At 42.0% G+C, this 21,578-nt stretch overlaps 1 pseudogene; it reads right to left on the minus strand.

Moving 5' to 3' along the window:
- Positions 1-16,378: 16,378 nt before the first annotated feature.
- LOC100977783 (actin-related protein 2/3 complex subunit 3-like) lies at positions 16,379-17,016 on the minus strand (annotated as a pseudogene).
- Between the last annotated feature and the right edge of the window lie 4,562 nt (positions 17,017-21,578).

Genomic DNA, 21,578 nt, shown 5'->3' on the forward strand with positions numbered 1-21,578 from the left:
TAAACCTGCAAGAATACAATTACATAGGATGAAAATTATCTGGTGTCTGTTATGGACACTATTCATAAGGGGTGAGAGAGAGAGAAGGAGAGAGAGAGAAAAAATGAGAAAGTTGTAATCCAGCAGGTAGAAATAGCTGTCTGGGAATGGGTTGTAGGGAACTCTTTCTTTCCTGCTTCTTGTGCCAAGTGGTAGAACTGGGAGGGAGGCAGCTGGAGCTAGTAAAGGTGAGTGGGAGGGTGCAGGTGCTGCCCTTGTCCTCAGAACAGGTAAAAGTGACATGTTTGACCGTTGGGCTTAAAGCCATCTTCAGATGCGAGCCGGTCCTGGGAATCAAGTTTGTTCTTATTTGCAGAGGTCCCGTGAAGGCCCCCTGGTGGTCATGGGCGGCTCAGCCAGAGAGTCCATTGTGCTGGCTGTGGGATCCCCATGGATCAGCGCCTGTACCAGAGCAGAGTGCGCTCTGAGTGCACCATTCTTCTCCAGCCGGAAGCAGCCTCCCTTTGCAGGTTTGCCCAGGATAGCCTTTGGCAGGACAAGAGACCTGCGCCATCACATCCTCTCTCAGCTGCAGACATGGAGCACCTGCTGTGACATCTACAAACAGTGTGACCTTGGCACAGCTACTTAACTTTGCTGAGTCTCAGTTTTCTCATTTGAGTAACAATATTTGCACGACAATGTGGTTGTGGAAATTAACTGATATCAAGGCATATAAAGCTCCTGGAACCAGAAGGGTGTTCAAAGGCTTCTTGCTGTGTTATGTGTGTGCTCTTATTTTCCACTTGCTCACTTGCCTCTGGGTCCTCAGTGACCTGTCCCCATGGTGTAGCCTCTGTTTCCTGAGGCTTAGCTTGGATGCCTCCCACCTACCACCACATCGCATTGCTTTCCTTCAGTTCATTTTCTCATTTGACCTCCACACTAACTCTGGGAGGTAGATGAGGAAGCAACATCCTTTCCAGTGTAGCCAGGAGCTAAGCAATTTGCCCACCATCAAACAGGAAATCACTGGCAAGAGTAGCAAGAAAATGACCCACCATTTTGGGACACTTACTATGTGAGTAAGGCACATGCTGAGCATGGTGCATGCATTATCTCATTTTATCCTCACAAACAACATGGTGAGGCAGGTATTTTTATCTCCATTTTACAGGTACAGAAGCAGAGGTTTAGATGGCTGACTTTTCAAAGTTGTAAAGAGAGTAGCAGGCATAGCCAGAATTTAAACCCATTTCTCATCAGCTGTAGAGGCCTCTCTGCCTCTCTGGCAGTAACTTGAACTTAGTTCTCTTGATTCCTAGAAAACTGCTTCTTTTGCAACATGATGCTGCTCTAGGAACAACTTAGCATATCCACAGCTACCAAAAGCACAGTGCTTGATTTCTCTTCTCTTTTCCCGGAGACGTTTTTACTTAGGATAACTTACTGCCTAATGCTGAATAGCCAAAAATGTATGCCTCTCAGGACTCAGAATTTTGATGGCCACAATCAGTTGGTCCCCAGAAAAATATCAATCCCCGCTTTGTTCTCACAGGAGAGCTCCAAAAGAGAAGTATAATTCATTTTTTCTTCCTCTTTTCTATTTTCTTAGGTGTCATTCTCTGTTATTCTGTTGGCTGTCATTTTTGTCTTTTGTGGACCAGTTGATATAGACAAACCACCACTAACAACCCAGACAGCCTGAGAATGGATAATACATGTGGCTTGACTGCCTCCTGAGATATTTCATGTCCATTTACCCTGAATGACTAACACGTCTAAGAAAGAACACATACTTCTTTAGCTGAGGATGCTACCCTAACTTGACCCACATAGGAAGCAGATGTTTCCTCCTGGCCATTTGCCCACTCCATGTGACTTGGGCTTTTCACACATGGTGGCTGGGTTCTGAAGGACAGAGAGTGTGCCAAGAGCAAACGGTCCAGGCAGAAGCTACAGGCTTGTTAAAAGCTGGCTATGGACGTTTTAAGACATCATTTTTGCTTTGTCCTATTAATCAAGCAAGTCACTATAGTCAGCCTACTTTTTTGGGAGGGGAATCAGACTCCAGCAGGGAATTGGGGTAGCTGATCCCTCAGCAATATTGTTTTTTTTCTCTCTTTGCTAGTTTGGTAGGATAAAAATGTTATTTTAATTACATTTATTTCATTACAAGAAAGATTGAACATGAAAAGGGACATGTACTGGCAATTTGCATTATCATGTGAATTACCTAGTCAAATATTTTGGCTATCTCTTTCTCTAATTAATCTGTTAGGGTTTTGTCTTAGGACCTTTTGTGTTGCTATGTAGGAGCACCAGACACTGGGTAATTTCTAAAGATAAAAAGGTTTATTTGGCTCATGATTCTGATGACCGGAAAGTTCAAGACCTGGCATCTGCATCTAGTGAGGGGCTCAGGTTGTTTCCTCTCATGATGGAAGGCAAAGGGGAGCCTGTGTGTGCAGAAATCACATGGCAAGACAGAAAGCAAGAGAAGGGAGGACAGAGGCCAGGCTCTTTTTAACAACTAGCTTTCTCAGGAACTCAAAGAGTGAGAACTGACTCACTCCCAAGGGAGGACATTAATCTATTCATGAGGGGCTACCTGCATGACCCAAACATCTCCCACTGGGCCCCACCTTTAGCTTTGGAGATCAAATTTCAACATGAGGGTTGGAGTAAACAAACATCCAAACTATCGCAGACTGCAAATATTAAAAACATTAAATTTTGGTCTATTATATATATTGTGACTTTTTTTTCCAGTTTCAATTTACCTTTTAATTTTTAAAGTTTTTTTCTTTCTTAATCAAAACAGGGTCTTGCTCTGTTACTCAGGCTGGAGAACAGTGTGTGATCCTACCTCACTGCGGCCTCAAACTCCTGGGTTCAAGTGACCATGCTGCCTCAGCCTCCTAAGTAGCTGGGACTACAGGCATGCACCACCACACCCAGTAAATTTTTTTAAAATTTTAAACTTTTGGTAGAGACAGGGTCTTGCTATGTTGTCCTGCCTTGGCCTCCCAAAGCACTGGGTTCTTTTAATATTTTACAGTGCTTTTAAAAAATTATCAATTATAAGCTGGGCGTGGTGGGTCACACCTGTAATCCCAGAACTTTGGGAGGCTGAGGCAGGCGGGTCACTTGAGGTCAGGAGTTTGAGACCAGCCTAGCCAACATGGTAAAACCCCGTCTCTACTAAAAAAAAAAATTAAAAAGTTAGCCAGGCGTGGTGGCGGATGCCTGTAATCCCAGCTACTTGGGTGGCTGAGGCAGGAGAATCGCTTGAACCCCAGAGGCAGAGGTTGCAGTGAGCCAAGATTGGGCCACTGAACTCCAACCTGGGTGACAGAAGGAGACTCTGTCTCAAAAAAAAAAAAATTCAATTATTCCATTAGATTCCAGTTTCAAATTTTTTTTCAGCTTCAATAATGTGTAGTTAACAAAAATTGTATATATTTGTAGCACACAATGAGATGTTTTAATATACATTTAATTGTGAAATGATTAAATTAAGCCAATTAACTTATTCATCACCTGACATACTTATTTTTTGTGTGTGGTGAGAACATTTAAGATCTACTCTCTTAGCAGTTTTCAAGTATACCATGCATTATTAAGTACAGTCACCATGCTGTACAGTACATCTCCAGAACTTATTCATTCTGTCCAACTGAAACTTTATACCCTCTCTATTAGTCTGTTTTTATGCTGCTGATAAAGACATACCTGAGACCGGGAATAAAAAGAGGTGTAATTTGACTTACAGTTCCACATGGCTGGGGAGGCCTCAGAATCATGGCGGGAGGTGAAAGGCACTTCTTACATGGCAGCAGCAAGAGAACATGAGGAAGAAGCAAAAGTGGAAACCCCTGATAAAACCATCAGATCTCGTGAGACTTATTTACTATCATGAAAATAGCATGGGAAAGATCGGCCCCCATGATTCAATTACCTCCCCTTGGGTCCCTCCCACAACACATGGGAATTCTGGAAGATACAATTCAAGCTCTTGTAGGGCAGGCCTGGTGGTGACAAAATCTCTCAGCATTTGTTTGTCTGTAAATGATTTTATTTCTCCTTCACTTATGAAGCTTAGTTTGGCTGGATATGAAATTCTGGGTTGAAAATTCTTTCCTTTAAGAATGTTGAATATTGGCCCCCACTCTCTTCTGGCTTGTAGAGTTTTTGCCAAGAGATCTGCTGTTAGTCTGATGGGCTTCCCTTTGTGGGTAACCCAACCTTTCCCTCTGGCTGCCCTTAACATTTTTTCCTTCATTTCAACTTTGGTGAATCTGACAATTATGTGTCTTGGAGTTGCTTTTCTCAAAGAGTATCTTTGTGGTGTTCTCTGTATTTCCTGAATTTGAATATTGGCCTGCCTTGCTAGATTGGGGAAGTTCTCCTGGATAATATCCTGCAGAGTGTTTTCCAACTTGGTTCCATTCATCCCATCACTTTCAGGTACACCAATCAGACGTAGATTTGGTCTTTCCATATAGTCCCATATTTCTTGGAGGCTTTGTTCGTTTCTTTGTATTCTTTTTTCTCTAAACTTCTCTTCTTGCTTCGTTTCACTCATTTGATCTTCAATCACTGATACCCTTTCTTCCAGTTGATCAAATCGGCTACTGAAGCTTGTGCATTCGTCACGTAGTTCTCGTGCCATATTTTTCAGCTCCATCAGGTCATTTAAGGACTTCTCTACATTGGTTATTCTAGTTAGCCATTCGTCTAATCTTTTTTCAAGGTTTTTATGTTCTTTGCGATGGGTTCAAACTTCCTCCTTTAGCTCAGAGAAGTTTGATCTTCTGAAGCCTTCTTCTCTCAACTCGTCAAAGTCATTCTCCGTCCAGCTTTCTTCCATTGCTGGCGAGGAGCTGCATTCCTTTGGAGGGAGAGAAGCACTCTGATTTTTAGAATTTTCAGCTTTTCTGCTCTGTTTTTCCCCCGTCTTTGTGGTTTTTATCTACCTTTGGTCTTTTGGTGACTTACAGATGGGGTTTTGGTGTGGACGTCCTTTCTGTTTGTTAGTTTTCCTTCTAACAGTCAGGACCCTCAGCTGCAGGTCTGTTGGAGTTTGCTGGAGGTCCACTCCAGACCCTGTTTGCCTGGGTATCAGCAGCGGAGGCTGCAGAACAGCGAATGTTGCTGAACAGCAAATGTTGCTGCCTGATCATTCCTCTGGAAGCTTTGTCTCTGAGGGGTACCCAGCTGTGTGAGGTGTCACTCTGCCCCTACTGGAGGGTGCCTCCCAGTTGGGCTACTCTGGGGTCAGGGACCCACTTGAGGGGGCAGTCTGTCCTTTCTCAGATCTCAAACTCCATGCTGGGAGAGCCACTACTCACTTCAAAGCTGTCAGACAGGGACATTTAAGTCTGCAGAGGTTTCTGCTGCCTTTTGTTTGGCTATGCCCTGCCCTCAGAGGTGCAGTCTATAGAGGCAGGCAGGCCTCCTTGAGCTGTGGTGGGCTTCACCCAGTTCCAGCTTCCTGGCCGCTTTGTTTACCTACTCAAGCCTCAGCAATGGCGGGCGCCCCTCCCCCAGCCTCACTGTGGCCTTGCAGTTCAATCTCAGACTGCTGTGCCAGCAATGAGTGAGGCTCCATGGGCATAGGACCCTCTAAGCCAGGTGTGGGATATAATCTCCTGGTGTGCAGTTTGCTAAGACCATTGGAAAAGCATAATATTAGGGTGGGAGTGACCCGATTTTCCAGGTGCTGTCCGTCGCCACTTCCCTTGGCTAGGAAAGGGAATTCCCTGACCCCTTGTGCTTTGACCTGACCGAGCATGCTTTGGTTCATGCTCAGTGGGCTGCACCGACTGTCCTGCCCCCACTGTCTGACAAGCCCCAGTGAGATGAACCTGGTACCTCAGTTGGAAATGCAGAAATCACCCGTCTTCTGCGTCACTCACGCTGGGAGCTGTAGACTGGAGCTGTTCCTATTCAGCCATCTTGGAACCCACCCGATTTTCTTACTTATTATTGGTCTGTTCAGGTTTTGGATTTCTTCCTGGTTCAATCTTGGTAGGTTGTATTTGTCTAGGAATTTGTCTCTGTCTTCTAGATTTTCCAATTTATTGCCATATGGTTATTCATAGTAAGTCATTAATGATCTTTTGAATTTTTGCAATATCAGTTGTAATGTCTCCTTTTTTGTTTCTGATTTTATTTGTATCTTCTCTGCTTTCTTCTTAGGTAATCTGGTTAAAGGTTTGTCAATTTGGTTTAACTTTTCTTTCTTTTTTTTTTTTCCTGAGACTAAGTCTCGATCTCGGCTCACTGCAACTTCCGCCTCCTGGGTTCAAACAATTCTCCTGCCTCAGCCTCCTGAGTAGCTGGGATTACAGGCACCTGCCACCACGCCCAGCTAATTTTTTTTGTATTTTTAGTAGAGACAGGGTTTCACCATGTTGGCCAGGCTGGTCTCAAACTCCTGACCTCAGGTGATCCACCCGCCTCGGTCTCCCAAAGTACTGGGATTACAGGCATGAGCCACCGTGCCCAGCCTGGTTTAACTTTTCAAAACAACAATATTTTGTTTCATTGATCTTTTGGGTTTTTTATTGCAATTTTATTTCTTTCTGCTCTGATCTTTATTATTGCTTTTCTTCTACTAATTTTAGGTTTGGTTTGCTCTTGCTCTTCTAGTTCTTTTTTTATTTTCTTAGCCTCCCTCACGCCCTGCCACCTTCTGGTTCTTTAAGATGCATTGTCAGATTGTTTATTTGAAGTTTTCCCAAAGTGCTGGGTGGCTCACACATGTAATCCCAGCACTTTGGGAGGCCAAGGTGGGCAGGTCACTTGAGCTCAGGAGTTTGAGACCAGCCTTGGAAACATGGCAAAGCCCTATCTCTACAAAAAATTAGCCAGGTGTGATGGCACACACCTGTAGTCCCAGCTCCTTGAGGGGCCTGAAGTGGGAGGATCACCTGAGCCTGGAAGGTCTCAGCTGCAGTGAGCTGTGATTGTGCCACTGCACTCCAGCCTGGGTGACAGGTGACAGAGTGAGACTCTGTCTCAAAACAAAAAAAAGAAAAGAAAAGAAAGAAAGAAAGAAAAGAAGAAAAGAAAGGAAAAAAAGAAAGAGAAAGAAAAGAAGGAAAGAAAGAAAGAGAAAGAAAGAAAGAAAGGGAAAGTCTTCCTCTTTTTTGATGTAGGCACTTGTAGCTATAAATTCCCTCTTAGTACTGCTTTTGCTGTATCCTATGTTTTGGTATGTGTGTTTCCACAATCATTTGTTTCAAGAAGCTTTTCAATTTCCTTCTAAATTTCTTCATTGACCCACTGGTCATTCAGGAGCATATTGTTTAATTTCCATATATTTGCATAGTTTCCAAGATTCCTCATGTTATTAATTTCTAGTTTTATTCCATTGTGGTCAGAGAAGATGCTTAAATTTTTTTGAATGTTTTAAGACTTGTTTCATAACCTAACATATGGTCTATCCTTGAGAATAATCATGTGTTAAGGAAAAGTATGTGTATTCTGCAGCTGTTGGATGAAATGTTCTGTAAATATCTATTAGATCCATTTGGTCTACAGTGTAGATTAAGTCTGATGTTTCTTTGTTGATTTTCTGTCTGGAAGATCTGTCTAATGCTGAAAGTGGGGTCCTGAAGTCTCCAGCTATTATCGTATCAAGGCCTATCTCTCTCTTTAGCTCCAATAATATTTGCTTTATATATGTGGGTGATCCAGTGTTGGGTGCATATATATTTAAAATTGTTATATTCTCTTGCTGAATTGACCCCTTTATCATTATATAGAGACCTTCTTTGCCTCTTCTTATAGTTTTGGTCTTGAAATTTATTTGTTTGATGTAAGTATACCAACTCCTGCTCTTTTTTGGTTTCCATTGGCATGGAATATCTTTTTCCATCCCTTTATTTTCAGTTTATGTGGGTCTTTATAGATGAAGTGTGTTTCTTACAGAAATAAATCAATGGGTCTTGTTTATTCATCTATTCTGCCACTCTACGCCTTTGACTTGAGAGTTTAGTCCATTTACATTTAATATTATTATTGATAAGTAAGGACTTACTCCTGCCATTTTGTTATTTGTTTTCTGGTTGTTTTGTGTTTTTTTCTTTATTCTTTTTTATTTTTCTCTTTTTAAGGCTACTCAATCTTTCTTCTTTCCTTCTTGTCTTCCTTTAGTTATGATGATTTTCTTTGGTGATATGATTTAGTTTCTTGCTTTTTATTTTTGTGTCTCTATTGTATGTTTTTTGGTTTGAGGTTACCATGAGGCTTGCTGATACTATCTTATGATCCATCATTTTAACCTGATAACAAGTTAACACCGTTTGCATAAAGAAACAATCAAAAAGAAAGTGAATAAAAACTCTATGCCTTAACTTCATCCCCTTGCTTTTTAACTTTTTATTGTCTCTATTTATATCTTATTTTACCAGCTATGTCTTGAAAAGTTGTTGCAGTTATTTTTGATTGGCTCATCTTTTTTTTTTTTTTTTTTTTGAGAATGAGTCTCACTCTGTTGCCCAGGCTGGAGTGCAGTGGTGCAATCTCCGCTCACTGCAACCTCCACCTCCCATGTTCAAGTGATTCTCCTGCCTCATCTTCCTGAGTAGCAGGAATTACAGGTGCCCGGCACCACGCCCAACTAACTTTTGTATTTTTTATAGAGATGGGGTTTTGCCATGTTGGCCAGGCTGGTCTTGAACTCCCGACCTCAAGTGATCCGCCCACCTCAGCCTTCCAAAGTGCTGGGATTACAGGTGTGAGCCACCGACTGCACCCAGCCTGGTTCATCATTTAGTCTTTCTACTTAGGATGAGTAGTTTACACACCACAGTTACAGCGTAATAATATTCTGTGTACTATTACCAGTGAGTTTTGTACCTTTGGGTGATCACTTATTGCTCATTAATGTCCTGAATGAAGTACTCCCTTTAGCATTTCTTGTAGAACAGGTGTGGTGTTGATGAAATCCCTCAGCTTTTGTTTGTTTGGGAAAGTCTTTATTTCTCCTTCATGCTTGAAGAATGTTTTTGCTGAATATACTATTCTAGGGTGAAAGATTTTTTCCTTCATCACTTCAAATATGTCATGACATTCTTTCCTGGCCACTGAAAAATCTGCTGCTAAATGTATTGGCACTCCAATGTATATTATCTGTTTCTTTTCTCTTGATGCTTTTACGGTCCTTTCTTTATCTTTGACCTTTGGGAGTTTGATTATTAAATGCCTTGAGATGGCATTCTTTGGGTTAAATCTGCTTGATGTTCTATAACCTTCTTGTACTTGGATACTGATACCTTTCTCTAGGTTTGGGGAGTTCTCTGTTATTATCCCTTTTCAATAAACTTTCTACCCCTATTTCTTCTCTACTTCCTCTTTAAGGCCAATAACACTTAGATTTGCCCTTTTTAAGCTATTTGCTAGATCCTGTAGGTACGTTTTTATTTTTTCTTTTGTCTCTTCTGTGTATTTTCAAATACACTGTCTTCCAGCTCACTAAGTCTTTCTTCTGCTTGATCAATGCTGCTAAAGGGCTCTGATGAATTTCTCAGTATGCCAACTGCATTTTTTTTTTCAGCCAGAGTTTCGCCGTTGTTACCCAGGCAGGAGTGCAATGGCGTGACCTTGGCTCACTGCAACCTCCGTCTCCCAGGTTCAAGCTATTCTCCTGCCTCAGCCTCCCAAGTAGCTGGGATTACAGGTGCCTGCCACCACATCCAGCTAATTTTTGTTTTTTAGTAGAGACGGGGTTTCACCATCTTGGCCAGGCTGGTCTCGAACTCCTGACCTCAGGTGATCTGCCCACCTTGGCCTCCCAAAGTGCTGGGATCACAGGTGTGAGCCATCTTGCTCGGCTGCCAACTGCATTTTTCAGCTCAAGAATTTCTGCTTGATTTTTAAAAATTATTTTAGTCTCTTTTTAAAATTTATCTGATAGAATTCTGAATTCCTTCTGTTATCTTAAATTTCTTAGAGTTTCCTCAACACAGCTATTTTAAATTATCCATCTGAAAGGTCACATATCTCTTACTCCAGGATTGGTACCTGGTGCCTTATTTAGTTCATTTGGTGAGGTCATGTTTTCCTAGATGGTGATAATGCTAGTAGATGTTCTTCAGTGTCTGGGCATTGAAGAATTATTTATTGTAGTCTTCACTGCCTGGGCTTATTTGTATCTATCCTTCTTGGGAAGACTTTCCAGATATTTGAAAGGACCTAGGTGTTGTGATCTAAGCTGTATCTGCTTTAGGGAGCACCCCAAGGTCAGTAATGCTGTGGTTCTTGAAGACTCATGATGGTCTTGGACAAGATCTGGGAGAATTCTCTGGATTACCAGGAGAGACTCTTGTTCTCTTCCTTTACTTTATCCCAGAGTATTTCTCTTTGTTCTGAGCCACCTAAAGCTGGGTGTGGAGTGACATAAGCATCCCTGTGGCCACCACCACCATGACTGCACCACCACTATGACTGCTGACCTGAAGCCAGCACAGCACTTGGTCTTGCCCAAGGTCAGCTGTAACCACTCCCTGGCTACTGCCTATGTTCGCTCAAGGCCCTGGGGCTGTACAATCAGCAGGTGGCAAAGCCAGCCAGGCCTGTCTCCTTTCCTTTGGGGCAGCAAGGTCCTGCAGGCCCTGGATGAGTCCAGAGGTGCCAACCAAGAGTCAGGGACTAGAGTCGAAAATCTTAGAAGTCTACCTGGCGTTATATTGTACTGTGGCTGAGCTGGCACTCAAATCACAAGACATAGTCCTTCCCACTCTTCCCTCCTCTCCAAAGGCAAAGGAGCATCACCCTGTAGCCACCACCACCCCGGGCCATGAAGCGTACTGCTGGACTATGTCTGATGTTCTCTTAAAGACCAAAGGCTCTTAAGTCAGCTTGTGGTGAATGCTGCCTGGCCTGGGACTCACCCTTTATGGCAGTGGGCCCCCCTCTGGCCCACGGCATGTCCAGAAATACCATCCAAGAGTCAAGTCCTAGAATTAGGGTTTCCATGAGTCCACTTGATGCTCTATCCCCTGTGGCCATGCTGGTTCCTAAGGTGCAAAACAAAGACCCTTTTATTTTTCCCTCTGTTTTTCTCAAGCAGAAGGAGTTTTGCCTCATAGCCATCACAGCTGGTAATATGCTGAGTCTACCCTGAAGCCAGCAAGTCTCAGAGGCTCACCAAGGCCCTCAATGCAGTACCTGGGTATCGCTGCTGGTTATTCAGGGGCCAAGGGCTCTTCATTAGAAAATGATGAATGCTGCAAGGACTGGGTTCTTTCCTTCAAGGCAGCAGATTCCCTTTTGGACCAAGGTGTGTCTAGAAATGTTGCCTAGGAGCTAGGGCCTGCATCAGGGGCCTCATGACTCTGACCGGTGCCCTATCCTGCTGTGGCTGAGCTGGTATATCCAAGATACAAGACAAAGTCCTGCTCACTCTTCCCTCTCCTCTTCTCAAGCAGAAGGAAGGGGTTCCTTTTGGAGTGTGAGCTGTGCAGCATGGGACTAGGGGATGGATAATGCCAGCCCTCCCTTAGCTGCCCTAGCTGGTGTCTCAGTAGGTTGCATGGCCCCCCAGTCCACTGTCTCTGGGCCCAGTTCGGCACTAGGACACGCCTAAGAGTTGCAGTCCTTATGGCCTACACTGTCTTTCAAGTTTACTTGGAGACGCAGAGCACTGTAGCCCTCAGTGGTGAGGTCTGCAGGAACTCAAGTTCCAAACACTGTGATCTGTGATCCCCTTTGGCTAGGGCTGGTTTAAGTGTTCCCTCCATGGGCAGGTGTCACTGAGTCTGGTCCAGTTTTCCTTTCTGCTCTACCAGGACAGCACTGAGTTCACAGCCTCACAATTGCTGTGTTCTCCCTCCCCCAGTGCCCAGAGCAGCTCTCTGCACCATGCCACTGCTGCCAGGGGTGGGGAAGGGGTGGTGGTGGCAATTCGGGACTGTTTTTTCTATCTCTTCAGTGCCTCTTTCAGCGATATGGAGTTAAAACCAGGTACTATGAGTGTTCACCTGATTTTTGGTTCTTATGACGGTGTTCTTTTCTGTGTAGATAGTTGTAAAATTGGGCTCCTTGTGGTGGAGATGATTGGTGAAGCCTTCTATTCTGCCATCTTGCTCTGCCTCTCAAGAAAAATACTCTTGGTGAGGCAGTAAAAAGTAATAATTTTATTAAATCTCAAACCTTGAGTATACATCTTTGTAATATTCTGTGTGACAAAATGGGAAGTGTGTGTAAAGTACATCTGCATGCCAAAGTACAGTGGTTTCTCAAGGAAAACTACTCAAACTGATTGAGTTGCAAGCTGAAATAGCTGTTTTTCTCAGAGACCACCATTTTTATTTGAAAGAAAAACTGACAGAGAAATATGGTTATCCAGATGAGTATTTGGCAGAGATTTTCTCTAAAATGAATGAAATGAGCTTATCATTTCAAGAAAAACATCTGACTGTATTTGTTGCCAATGATAAAACTCAAGAAAAAAATAATTTTGGAAAACACATCCGTAACTCTCATTTCCTTCATCTCACATCATGAGTTTGACATTTTTCCAATACTTAATGACTTTTCTGAAAATACTGGTAGTGATATTGGTATACAATTTTTATGTTGTATAATTAAATGAGTTAATTTTTGGAAGCTCTGTATAACTCAGCAGACCAGTATTTTTCAGATTGTCCAGTGCATGATGTTACAAAATCATGCATGGGTAAAAGAGCCAATTATAGTGCAAGATAGTCCAGTGAATTTTAATGTAACAAAGTATGAAAATCATTGATATAATTTCAGATTCCAACTAACTTCTTTTTGCAACTAACTTCTTTTTCTACCTCTGAATTGCGGGCAATTTAAAAAAATTGTAAAATATACCTAACTTAAAATTTACCATTTTAATTATTTTAAGTGTACAGTACAGTGGCATTAAGTATATTCATATTGGTGATTAAACCATCACCACTGTCCATTTCCAAAGCTTTTTCATCATTCCAAAGAGAAACTCTACCTATTAAACAACGTCCCATTACCCTCCCCTGAGTCCCTGGTAACTTGTATTATACTTTCCTTCTATATGCATTCTAGGTACCTTATATAGATGGAATACTACATTTGTCCTTTGTGTCTGGATTATTTCACTTAGCATAATGTTTTCAAGATTCATCCATATTGCAGCATGTATCAGAATTTCATTCCTTTTTATGACTGAATAATTTTCCATTGTATGCGTATACCACATTTTGTTTATCCATTCATCTGTGATGGATATTTGAATAGTTTTCACCTTTGGCTATTGTGAATAATGCTGATATGAACATTGATGTGCAGGTATCTGATTCTGTTTTCAATTATTCTGGGTATATACCTAGCAGTGAACTTGCTAAATCATATGGAAGTTCTATGTTTTTTGTTTTGTTTTGTTTTGAGACAGAGTCTTACTCTGTCACCCACGCTAGAGTGCAGGGGCGCAATCTCAGCTCACTGCAACCTCCACTTCCTGGGTTCAAGCAATTCTCTTGCCTCAGCCTTCCGAATAGCTGGTATTACAAGCGTGTGCCACCATGCCCAGCTAATTTTTGTATTTTTAGTAGAGACGAGGTTTCATCATGTTGCCAGGCTGGTCTCGAACTCCTGACCTCAGGTGATCCGCCCGCCTCGGCCTCCCAAAAATTGCTGGGATTACAGGCATGAGCCACCGTGCCCAGCCTAACTTTTTAAGGAACCATCATGTTTTCCACGGTGGTTGCACCATTTTATTATACATTCCTACCAAGAATGCAGCAGAATTTCAATTTCTCCACATCCTCAACATTTTTTAAAAATTGTTTTGATAATAGTCATTCTAATGGCTGTGTACAAAGATATATCTCATCGTAGTTTTTTTAGTTTTCATGGTTTTTTATTTGCATTTTCTTAATTATTAGTGATGTGCATCTTTTCATGAGCTTATTGGTCAACTGTATGTCTTTTTTGTAAAAATGTCTATTGAAGTCTTTAGCCAATTTTTAAATTTGGGTTTTTTGTTTTTGTTGTTGAATGTTAGGAGTTCTTTATACTATATTCTGGATATTTATCCCTTTTGAGGATATGTGACTTACAAATATTTTCTCCTTATTCTGTGGGTTACATATTTACCTGTTGATAGTGTTCTTTAATGCACAAAAGTTTAAACTTTGAAGTTCGATTTGTTTGTTTTTCACAATTGTAGCCTGTGCTTTTGGGGTCATATTCAAGAATTCATTGCCAAATCCAATGTCATGAAGATTTCCCCCTATGTTTTCTTCTAAGAATTGCATAGTCTAATCTCTTATGTTTAGGTCTTTGATCCATTAGTTAATTTTTGTGTATGGTGTTGTGTAAGGGTCTAACTTCATTCTTTTGCATGTGGATATCCAGTTTTCTCAGCACCATTTGTTGAAAAGACTGCCCTTTCCCCACTGAGTGATCTTGGCACCCTCGTTGAAAATTACTTGACCATATATGTGTTTGTTTCAGGACTCTCTATTCTATTCCATTGGGCTATATAGTATTTTACACCAGCACTATACTGTTTTGATTACTGTAGCTTTGTAATAAGTTTTGAAATCAAAAAGTGAGTCTTGCTAACTTTATTATTCTTTTCCAAGATTGTTTTGGCAATTTGCGGTCTCTTGATATTCCATGTGAATTTTAGCATGGATTTCCACATTTCTGCAAAAAAAAAGTCATTGGAATTTCAATAAAGATTGTATTGAATCTGTAGAGTACTTTGGGTAGTACTGACATCTTAACAGTATTAAGTCTTCCAATCCATGAACATGGGGTGGCTTTTCATTTATGTGTGTCCTCTTTAATTTCTCACAGCAATACTTACAGTTCTCAATCTACAAATCTTGTACCTTCTTGGTTAATTCCTAAGTATCTTATTCTTTTCAATGCTATTGTAAATGGAATTTTCTTAATTTCCTTTTCAGATTGTTCATTGTTATTGTATAGAAACACCAGTGATTTTTTGAGTGTTGATTTTGTATCCTGCCTTTTTGCTGACTTTGTGGTAACAATTTTGTGGAATCTTCATGGTTTTCTAAATATAAGATCATGTCATCTGTCAGCAGAGATAATTTTACTTTTCTTTCCAATTTGGACATTTTTCCAACTAACATTTAAGAAACTACAACCAGTTGAGTTTTGATGTAGTGCAAAGAAGACTATTCATGATAATCGTAAAAAGCCACTAAAATACAACCTCCCCTTTTCCAGCTACATAACTGATCTGTGTGAGGCTGGATTTTCTTTATGTACTTCAATTAAAACAACATGTTGCAATAGTTGAATGCAGAAGCCAATGTAAGAAGCCATATATAGCAGTTTTCTATTACTGTGTACAAATTATCACTTTAGCAGCTTAAGACAACACTCACTTATTATATCAGTTTTCCATGGGTTGGGAGTCTAGGTTCAGACGAGCTCCTCAGGGCTTTTTCTCAGGGTCTCACAATGCTAAAATCAAGGAGTTGGCCAGGGCTGCAATCTCATCTAAGGCTCAGATCCTTATCCAAGCTCGCTGGTTGTAGGCAGAATTCAGTGTCTTGTAGCACTGAAGGCCTTATTTAATGGCTAGCTGTTGGCTAAGGACTGCTCTAAGCAACCAGAGGTCATCCACAAGTCCTTGCCACATGGTCCTCTCACAACATGGCCACTTATTTCTTCAAAGCCAGCAGGGAAATCTCCCTCCAGTCAGCTATGATAGAGTCTTATATAACATAATATGATTATGGGAGTCACTATATCATCCCTTTTGCCATATTCTTTTGGCTAGAAGCAAGGCACAGATTTTCCTGCACTCACAAAACTCACTGGTAACACCTTAGGGTGTTTGTACCACTCCAGACATTAGATTTGAAAAGTGTAAAACAAAGCTACTGTTTGTTTTGTTGTTGTTGTTGTTTTATTTAAGACAGGGTCTCACTCTGTGTCCCAGGCTGGATGGAGTGCAGTGGTACGATCATGGTTCACTGCAGCCTCGATCTCCTAGGCTCAGGTGATCCTCCTATCTTAGCCTCCCAGGTAGCTGGGACTACAGGCACGTGCTACCATGCCTGTCTAATTTTTAGTAGAGATGGGGTTTCACCATGTTGCCTAGGCTGGTCTCAAAACTAAAGCAATCTGCACACTTTGCCCTCCCAAAGTGTTGAGATTACAGGTGTGAGCTACCACACCTGGCCTAATTATTATTTCATAAACATGTGTATTATTTATGCTAATATATGAGTTTCTAATTGTTATTTTTTTGAATGTTAGAAATTTCTTTATTATTACTTCTTATTAAGTGCCAGCTTAATACTGCAGAAAATTTCAAATAACCCTTGATAACCCACTTTCTTTGCTCCCACCCGAATTCTTGATCAAGAGTTTTTCAAGTAAAGACATGCTCTTCTGGTCTTCTCTCTTCTGTATAAAACTTTATGAAATAAAGGCAAAAGATTGTGTACATCTTGCTGGAAAATGCTGCTCAGGGCTCTGGAGATGGTGGCTGCCTGGGCTCCCTTCACTGTCCAGGTCCTGAAAGACTCTTGTTCATGAACTGTCTCTTCACAAAGCAAGTCCACCACGTGCTGGGTTGATCATTCTGAGGGTTGAAAACTTGCTCACAAAGTCTCAGTCCAGTCTCTTGCCTTAGCTGTTGTAAACAGGCTCTCATCACTTCATCTTCCTGTTTGCAGGTTTGGTATAAATTGCATTAAGTGGAAAACTAGGCTCTCCAGGAATAGGAAAATTATTGATTCCCTGTGTATACATTTCTTTCTCACCTTGGCTTCTGGAATTACACTTTTGGAGTTTCTTCAGACACTCAGAAATGTAGAGAGGTATATATATCAAGGTCCTGTCAGCTTCATTCTTAATTTCATAGTTTTTGAAGAAGACATTGGCCTTGAAGTAATAAATGGCTTCATCCACAATATCTGTATCTTTTGTCTCTCTAGGGGCAGGTCCTTTGAATTGACTTCTGATAGGTAAGAATGCCATGTTTCCAATGAGTTTGTTGTCAGGATCCATGAGAGAAGAGTGGTAAGCCGGCATCTTGGTGGCACCCGGGTTTCCTCTAATTGTTACGTTAAACGAATTAGTAATGAATTATATTTCTTAATTTCAATTTTAATTTCTAAAACAGAAATTAAACCTTTTTTGAGACAGAGTCTCTGTCACCCAGACTGTAGCGCAATGGTGCCATCATAGCTCATAATACAGTAGTTGTTGATAGACACTATTCAGATAAACAGCAGCTCTTTGGGCTTCTTAATAAATTTTAAGAGTATAAAGTGTCGGCTGGGCGCACTGGCTCATGCCTGTAATCCCAGCACTTTGGGAGGCTGAGGTGGGTGGATCACGAGGTCAGGAGATCGAGACCATCCTGGTTAACACGGTGAAACCCCGCCTCTACTAAAATTACAAAAAATTAGCCTGGTGTGGTGGCGGGCGCCTGTAGTCCCAGCTACTCAGGAGGCTGAGGCAGGAGAATGGTGTGAACCCAGGAGGCGGAGCTTGCAGTGAGCCAAGATCACGCCACTGCACTCCAGCCTGGGCGACAGAGCAAGACTCGGTCGCAAAAAAACAAAACAAAACAAAAAAACAAAAAAAGAGTATAAAGTGTCAGAGGGGAGATGGAATGAGAACTATTAATATAATAACACCAAATAGTTGGAATTTTCCAAACATTTTTTGTGATCCATAGAAATGCATTTTACATTGTGACCTAGCACATACATATTACATGGATATATAACTGAGGCAAAGATTTCATGAAATAATGCTTTTTTTTTTTTTTTTTTTCTGAGATGGAGTTTCGCTCTTGTTGCACAGACTGGAGTGCAATGATGCGATTCCAGCTCACTGCAACCTCCGCCTCCCGGGTTCAAGCAATTCTCCTGCCTCAGCCTCCCAAATAGCTGGGATTACAGGTGTGCACCACCACGCCCGGCTAATTTTGTATTTTTAGTAGAGGCAGGGTTTCACCATGTTGGTCAGGCTGTTTTCAAACTCCTGACCTGAAGTGATCCACCTGCCTCAGCCTCCCAAAGTGCTGGGATTGCAGGCATGAGCCACCACGCCCAGCCTGATTTCATGAAATAATACTTATTCTTATGTGAAGTGCACATTGATATTTTCTACTCTATTGCTTATCTTTTAAAATTTCTGGTCACAGTCTAAATCATTGATTTCATTAAAAACTAAATAGGTCAGGACCTAAAGTCTGAAAATACCGATTGATCACTGGAACCAGTTGAAAAGCATTAAAAAATACATATTTCCAGGGCCTCAGAAACTGAGATTCTGGTTTTAATGGGTTGGAGTGGGGAACTAAAATCTCTGTTTATTCTGTTTCCCAAATGCTTTGATAACTTTGGAATCACTGCTGTAGTCTAGATTCTTGCTACTCAAAGGGTAGTTGTCAGACCACCATAAACGTTATCTGGTAGCTTGCTAGAAATGCAGAATCTTGAGCCTCATTTTGAGATCTATTAAATAAGAATCTGCATTTAACAAGATCCCGTAGATCAGCGGTTCGCAACCATTTTGGCACCAAGGACTGGTTTCATGGAGGATATTTTTTCCATGGACTGGCAGGGGATGGGGATGGTTTTGGGATGATTCAAGTACATTGTATTTATTGTGCACTTTTTTTTTTTTTTTTTTTGAGGCAGTCTCGCTCTGTTGCCCAGGCTGGAGTGCAGTTGTGCAATCTTGGCTCACTGCAACCACTGCCTCCTGAGTTTGAGAGATTCTCATGCCTCAGCCTCCAGAGTAGCTGGGACTACAGGCATGTGCCACCACACCCAGCTGATTTTTGTATTTTTTAGTAGAGATGGGGTTTCGTCATGTTGGTCAAGGCAGGTCTCAAACTCCTGGCCTCAAATGATCCACCTGCCTTGGCCTCCCAAAGTACTGGGATTATAGGTGTGAGCCACCATGTCTGGCCAGTGCACTTTACTTCTATTATTATTACATTGTAATATATAATGAAATAATTAATTATACAACTCACCATAATGTAGAATCAGTGGAAGCGCTGATATTGTTTTCCTGCAACTAGGCAGTCCCATCCAGGGGTGATGGGAGTCAGTGACAGATCATCAGGCATTAGATTCTCATAAGGAGCATGTAACCTAGATCCCTCACATGAACAGTTTGCAATAGGATTCGCGCTTCTATGAGAATCTAATGCTGCTGATGATGTGACAAGAGGCAGAGCTCAGGCTGTAATGAGAGTGATGGGGAGTGGGTGTAAATGTAGATGAATCTTCACTCACTTGCCCGCTGGTCACCTCCTGCTGTGCAGCCAGGTTCCTAACAGGCCACAGACCAGTACCAATCTGTGCCCCAGGGAGTGGGAACCCCCACACTAGATGATTAATATTTACATTGAATTTTGAGAAGCACTAGCTGGGCGCAGTGGTTCACACTTTGGGTGGCCAAGGCAGGCAGATCACTTGAGGCCAGGAGTTCGAGACCAGTCTGGCCAACACGGCAAAACCCTGTCTCTACTAAAAATACAAAAATTAGCCGGGTATGGTGGCCTCCCAGCTACTTGGGAGGCTGAGGGAGAAGAATCACTTCAACCCAGGAGGTGCCTTTGAGGCCTAGAGTTCAAGACCAGCCTGGCCAACATGGTGAAACCCCATCTCTACTAAAAATACAAAAAATTTAGCCGGGCATAGTGGTGCGTGCCTGTAGTCCCAGCTAACCGGGTGGCTGAGGCAGGAGAATCGCTTGAACCCAGGAGGCGATGTTGTGGTGAGCTGAGATCACACCACTGCACTCCAGCCTGAGCAACAAAGCAAGACTCTGTCTCAAAATAAATAAAATAGAGATGATAATATCAATAAACCCTTATCAGTGACATACTTGAGAGGTAAAGAGTGCTTCACTATACTTTTTGTAAAATTCCACACAAAGCATTTTAAAATCTAATATATGGGATGTCTTTTTAAAATGGTCACTTCTATAATGTATTTATATTTATAGCACAATTTGTATGCAATAAAAATATAAAATCTACAAATTATGGAATATGCCAGTGTCTCAGTCCATTCCTGCTACTATAACAAAATATCTTAGAGTGGGTAATTTATAAACAACAGAAATTTATTTCTCACAGTTCTGGAGGTTGGAAAATCCAAGATCAGCGCCAGCAGGTTCAGCGTCACTCCCTGCTTCCAAAATGGTGCTTTCTTGGTGCATATTAACATGGTAGAAAGAGTGAAAAGGAACAAGCAGCTTCCTTGCACCTTTTGTAAGGTCATTAATCCCATTCATAAGAGCTCTGCCCTCATGACTTAATTACTTTCTAAAGACCCCACCTCTTAATTGTAGCATATTGGCAATTATGTTTCAATATATGAATTTTGGGGGGTACATTTAGACCACAGCAGCCAATTTCCTAGTCCATGACATATATGTGAACATCCTGGAATACAGAGGGGTTGGGAGTATAAGTAACTCTCCATCTATGTATTTCCACAATCCCAATCACATTTTACACTCATACAGACACTCCAAATACTCTTTCTCCTCTTTCTGTGTTGGTTTCTAGTTTTCTGGTTAGCAATTGCCAAAGCAGGAAAATAAGAAAGCCCACAACAACGGAACTGTCCAGAGTTTCGTTTCTTTATGCAAGAGTATTGTGTCCTGGCTGGGCGCAGTGGCTCACGCCTGTAATCCCAGCACTTTGGGAGGCAGAGGCAGGTGGATCACTTGAGGCCAGGAGTTCGAGGCCAGGAGTTCAAGACCAGCCTGGCCAACACGGTGAAACCCCATCTCTACTAAGAATACAAAAATTAGCCAGGTGTGTTGGCACGTGCCTGTAATCCCAGCTACTTTGGAGGCTGAGGCAGGAGAATAGCTTGAACCCTGGAAGTGGAGGTTGCAGTGAGCTGAGATCATGCCACTGCACTCCAGCCTGGGCGACAGAGTGAGACTCTGTCTCAAAAAAGAAAAAAAAGAATATTGTGTCCCATTAGTTGAAGAATACAGTAATTTAGTTTTGTAGTTTTATTTATTTATTTAGAGACAAGAGTCTCACTGTTGTTCAGGCTGGAATGCAGTGGCTCAATATCGGCTCACTGCAGCCTCCGCCTCCCGGGTTCCAGTGAATCTCCTGCCTCAGCCTCCCAGGTAGCTGGGATTACAAGCGCCTGCCACCATATCCGGCTAATTTTTGTATTTTTAGTAGAGATGGGGTTTCACCATGTTGGCCAGGCTGCTCTTGAACTCCTGACCTCAGCTGATCTGCTTGCCTCGGCCTCCCAAAGTGCTAGGATTACAGGCGTGAGCCACCACACCTGGCCTTTATTATTTTTTTAGAGACAGGATCTGACTGTTATCCAGGCTGGAGTGCAATGGCATGATCATGGGTCACTCACTGCTGCCTCAAACTCCTGGGATCAAGTGATCCTACTGCCTCAGCCTCCCCAGTAGCTCGGACTACAGGTGTGTGCCACTATGCCCAGCTAATTTTTAAATTTTATTTTTGTAGAGACAGGGTTGCACTATGTTGCCCGGGCTTGTCATGAACTCCTGGCCTCAAGTGACCCTCCCACCTCAGCCTCCCAAAGAGCTAGGATAACAGCCATGAGCCACTTTAC

This window comes from Pan paniscus, chromosome 1 (genome assembly GCF_029289425.2).
Source record: "Pan paniscus chromosome 1, NHGRI_mPanPan1-v2.0_pri, whole genome shotgun sequence".
NCBI lineage: Eukaryota > Metazoa > Chordata > Mammalia > Primates > Hominidae > Pan > Pan paniscus.